Source organism: Eschscholzia californica, unplaced genomic scaffold (assembly GCF_041429995.1).
Source record: "Eschscholzia californica isolate CP2 unplaced genomic scaffold, dmEscCali1.0.p SCAF_6, whole genome shotgun sequence".
NCBI classification, from domain to species: Eukaryota; Viridiplantae; Streptophyta; class Magnoliopsida; order Ranunculales; family Papaveraceae; genus Eschscholzia; species Eschscholzia californica.
Window position 1 is genome coordinate 2,513,715 of NW_028238483.1, and position 5,927 is coordinate 2,519,641.

Here is a 5,927-nt window from a genome sequence, read left to right on the forward strand (position 1 = left end):
AAATCGCAGGAAGCGACCTTCGATAATAGACAAAGTTTTATCGGATTACATCCATAGTTAACTAAACTGTCACCTAAGACAAAGTATGAGAATCATACATAAGTCTAAGGCATAAGGTATATTCTGAGAATAACCTTGACTGGTAAATTGAGTGGATAAAAGGAGTTTTACGGAAGAGGCTCAAATTTACAAACTCTCGGTATCAGAAATAAGTTAGTTATTTCGCAGTCGTCTAAATTTGGTTTAGTATTTAAACGATAGTCCACGGATAATAAAACATTCCAAATAGGTTTGTCAGATACGTGATCTGATGAATGAACCCTTATGAAGTGAACTTGGAATATTTCATTATCATCTCCCTAGTCCAGGTCATTGCATGGACAACAATGACTCTGGAAGACTAGCACGTAGTTCGACGAGATAACACTGTTTCATGGGCTATAGGAATAAGAGTATTCGAATTGACTAAGTGGATGTACTATTAGGAATATACACTGGATAACCCTCAAATGAGAAGTACATGATGAACGTCAAAACGCTTCTCATTGACAAGATTGGAGAGATTCCTCAAAATATTAGTGTTTCACTCATCTTATGTAAGGAATGCCCGACTTCGGTTCCGCCAAACGCCGCACCGTAAAAAGAGGTTATAAAAGTAGGATACTGAGAAAGACATAATAGATATGAAGCTGAGTGGGAGCATAATAATGGACTGTGTCGTCCCAATTACATTAGGAAAAAATGTCTCAAGGTCGCTTGATGTGTAGCAACTGAAAAATGCGTGGCCTCTCTCAAATGGATTAAAGTTAATCATTTGTCTTTGACAGTTGTACTCGATATCAAGAAAATCTGAAAGATGTGACGTATCAGATGGGGTAAAAATTGACACGGGAATCGAGCATTGCACTTGTTCTAAGTACAAGTGGGAGTGTGAAAATGTCCTTCGACCAAAGATGCAATGCGAGTAATTTGTCGGATAAGACAATTGATGAAGAAGATCATCAAGTTCAGACGATTTAGGGGCCGTAGTGTTTAGCTAGAAACCAACTACGATCGTCTAATTACGAAGTAATTCGCGGCTAACTTCGACCGGATCCTACATCGGCTTACACATAAGAATGTCTATTTGATCGGATGATATGACTAGTGGGATGAGACATATAATCATTGGAGAGTCCCATAAACATGTCTCATTGGCCTAAAAGAAGTTTAGGCAAAGATAGCACAAAAGACCCAAAAGAAGGGTATTTGGGCCGGGCACCAAAGGAAGTGATTTGGGGCCCAAAAAGGGCATGGCCAAGCTTGGTCGTGTGGCCCTATAGGGGCCGGACAGATCTGCCCAAGATGGGCTTTGATATGGCAATAATCAGGAAATCAAGAAATAGAATCTAGTTTTTATTTTTGACTATTTCCTTCATCTTATTCAAAAGGACTTTTTGAGAAACCTAATTAGGTTGGGACTCTAACTTAGGGTTCTATATAATGTCTCTTTGGGACTTGAATAAGGTGTGATATTTCTCAAGAAGCTTTCTTACTCTACAACATCAAGTAGACAAAGAAAGAGAGCTAAGTCCCAAGCTATCTAACTAGTCATAGAGAAGAAGGAGTTCTTCTAATCAAACCACCATTGGAGTTCTAGCTAGTTACGAGGTGGGAGATCAAATTGGTCATTCAGGTGTCTTGAGTAGAGGAGCGACACTTGGAGCTCTTGGTCTTCACATTCGATTGGAGGGAAAATTTAGCGATTTAGGTAATCTCTAACTTTTAGTTAATTATTAGCTTATGCATGATGATCTTGGGACTTACTAGTGTTAGACATGAGATGTCTGAGATTCCTCTTAGAACTCTAAGAGTAACCACAACCCAACATGGATCATCAACCATCACTCTGATTTTAGTAGTTGAGGCAGACCTTTCTTAGTGCGGAAAACGACGTATTCATAGCACATTTGCTTCACACGACTAGTCCTTCTGCAAATGAAGCAAGAAAGTCTCGAGTCTAATATTCTTTTGCCTTTGGTTTGTGAAGTTATTGTATTTGTTCAATATTTTTTCCTTTCACTTATTCAAGCGTTACTCTTGAAATTGATCCTAGGTGAACACTTTCTGCCTTTTGCCAATTAACCATATCTTCTTACTGAACCCAGTTAGCTATTAGTTCATCAAGCTCCATTTATTATTTTGAGGGTCATAGGAGATCTTCAGTTTGTTATACTGAACATGAAGAAATATGAGGACCAAATGAACAAGTATGCCTTCGGCCAATTTAAGCTTTAGTTCCCTGAGTTTGGTCACTAGGCTAGACATATCCATAATTTAGTCCCTTATGTACCCCGTAACTTTATACCGCATGGTGAGAAGCTTGGATAATATAGTGCTTGTCTCTACTTTCTCACTCGCCTTGAAGGATCTCAAAGTTGACTAAGGAACTCCTTAACATTCTTCCTAGTTAAGCAGATGTTAAGCGCGTCCGACATTGAATTCTGCATGATCATCATGCTCATTTGATCAAATTTCACCTATTTTTTCAAAGGTGTTCCCTGTGCAAGAATAATTGAGCTAGAAAGAGGCCTTGCTACATTTGGTGATCGATCCTAAGAGAAGTGTCAAGATCCATACAACCTAGCATAATCATCACGTGCTTCTTCAAATTCTAAGAGCTTGAATAGTCGAGAGAGAGATAGAATACAGTGCAATGAGCAATTAGAAAACGTCTAGGGGTGCCTAGACTTATTGCTACATGCGCCCAGATTGATTGCTACAAACGTCCAGATAAATTACTACAGGCGCCCAAAGTAACTAGATGCGACGTAAGCTAGAAAAAGAGAATAAAGCGGAAAAAATTCTCTGTCACAACTGCCTATTTTCTCTCTCTAAAGTTAATTATTCTAATTCTACTTTCTCTCCCTAAACATGTTTCCACTCGTTCTCTATCTAAAAGAAAACTAACAACAACAATTTAACTCAAAAAATAATGTAATCATTTTTGTTAAATTATTTCACCAACATACAGAGAGGGAGAAATAATCTAATTAAACTTGATCTTTGTAAAAAATTAAATAAGTTATGAGAACCTTCAGAATAAATTTACACTAATAAACCATCATTTTTCTCTCTCAACAACAATCGAATTAGAGAGACTATGGGAGAGAGTAACAAGAAAAAAAATCAATAGTTAATATTTATCTCTCAAAAAGTAATAACCAAATCTTCAAAAAAAATTACAGTAACCAATTCTTGTATTTCTTAGTTAAAAACCAAGTCAGAGAGATTATGAGAGAGATAAATTGGGAAAATAATGTTGTAAAAAATCTCGTAAAGACAATCTTAAATGAGACCTCCCAGATATTTTTTAAAACGTAAAGATCTCTTAAAGAACCTTGTAAACACAATCCTAAATGTGGTTTTCTGGAAAATAAACCTCTTAAGGGAAAGGATTTTTGAGTTTAAGGTCCAAAAATAGGGGGGGTAATTAGTCATATATCCACTCCTAAATCAATAAAGAAAATAAAACCAAAATAAATCGAAAATGTAAAATAAGTCCAAAAATTCACTATTTGGTGGGCCCCATGCATCAATCCTTTAATTTTCTCTCAATTTCGCCCTTTCATAAATATATTTTTTAACCATTGGTAAACCAAAGGTTTATAATGGTTGAGTTAATACAATTATTCTTTCTATAAATTTTATGAAAGAATATTTATGGTGGATATTTAATGTTAATCTTTATTTCCAAAACTTATATTTTTCTAAAGTAACCTACCAAATCATTGGATATTTACCTAAAACTAGTTTCTCTCTCCCAAACACGAGTTTCTCTTTCTGTAACTATATGTTCTTTGAATTCAAGAAAATATATTATTTCCAAAACTGATACTATTTGTCTGAATTAACCTACCAATTCAATGAATATTTACCTAAAACGAGATGCTCTCTCCCAAAAACGATTTTCTCTCTCTGTAACTCTATGTTCTTTGAACTTCAAGAAAGTATGAATTTGTGATTTGTTTTTTATATCTACCTCGATCCAATTAAACATCTACAAATTCTTTCGTGAGGTTAAAAAACAAACTATTTTGCTAGCATCTTACTGATTCTACTAGCATATTTTACATTCTACTAGCATCTGATGAATGAATTGGACAAAGTAGTTTAAAAAGCAAATACTATTTAGCTAGCATCTTATTGATTCTAATAGCAATTTTTACATTCTATTAGCATCGGTTGAATAAATTTGAATACAGTAGTTTAAAAAGCAAGAATATTTTGCTAGAATCTTATGAATTTGTTACAATAGGTTAACAAATACTTTTTAGTAATTTTATGAAAGAATATTTATGGTGGATATTTAATGTTAATCTTTATTTCCAAAACTTATATTTTTCTAAAGTAACCTACCAAATCAATGGATATTTACCTAAAACTAGTTCTCTCTCTCCCAAACACGAGTTTCCCTTTCTGTAACTATATGTTTTTTGAATTCAAGAAAATATATTATTTCCAAAACTGATATTTGTCTAAATTAACCTACCAATTCAACCAATATTTACCTAAAACGAGATGCTCTCTCCCAAAAATGATTTTCTCTCTTTGTAACCCTATGTTCTTTGAACTTCAAGAAAGTATGAATTTGTGATTTGCTCTTTATCTCTACCTCGATCCAATTAAACATCTACAAATTCTTTTGTGAGGTTAAAAAGCAAACTATGTTGCTAGCATCTTACTGATTCTACTAGCATATTTTACATTCTACTAGCATCTGATGAATGAATTTGATAAAGTAGTTTAAAAAGCAAATACTATTTAGCTAGCATCTTATTGATTCTAATAGCAACTTTTACATTCTATTAGCATCGGTTGAATAAATTTGAATACAGTAGTTTAAAAAGCAAGAATATTTTGCTAGCATCTTATGAACTTGTTATAATAGGTTAACAAATACTTTTTAGTAATTAAAATATATTATGTGAAATTGTTTTTGTTACATTTTCAGTATTTTACTAGCATTTTCTTGATTCTGTTACCATCTGATATGAATTTGTTACAATAGGTTGATTCTAATAAAATTTTATGCTGGTAGAATCTTATCGAGTCTAACAACATTTTTAATATTTTATTTTAACGTTTGTTTTTTCTTACTCTTCACTACTGTAAATGATGAATGAAACCATCAATCGATTCTCTCTCTCTCCCACTCGATGCTTTCACCTTTTTCACTCGGTTTAATTTGGGCGTCGATGATGAATGAAATCAAAACCTAGTTCATATATTAGAAAGTGACGATGCTCTCTCTCTCTCTTCGGTTTGCTTTTGCCCGATTCTAATAGAAATATAAAAGAAAGTATTCTGCTAAACGGTAAAGGCAACTATTTTTCCGGAAGGAAAGTTTGTTTTTGAGGAAATCATTTAATGAATCTCTAAATATTATGGTATATATTATTTTAGGTTATTTTTTTTAACTTAGGATAGGTTAGGCAGTAAAAGAGAATGTGAGGATAGACATGTAATTTACTTTGAGTGGATTTATTTTCTATTTCAGATTATCTTTGGTCTCTAGACTCATTGATCATGCGATTTTGGACTTAAAACACATCCCCCGTAAGGGAAATCTCTTTATAAAAAAAATTAAAATACAAACTTTATTTGTTATCTTTTATCTTAAAAAGGAGATTTATCTTTTATTCTAAAAAGAAATTTTATTTTCAACTCCAAAAATGGTGAATTAAAGTTTTTAAACATCTCATGAATCCAAACAAATAGAGACTCTGATACTACTTGATGTACTTATGTTACATATACAAGAACGAGGGTGTAACCCGTGCCCGTGGGGCACGGACAGTTCTTTCGACTGCATTAAAGAGCTAAACACTAATTTCAGACATTTACGGAGATAAGCATAAGCTAAACATTAAAAATCAATTGAAGTA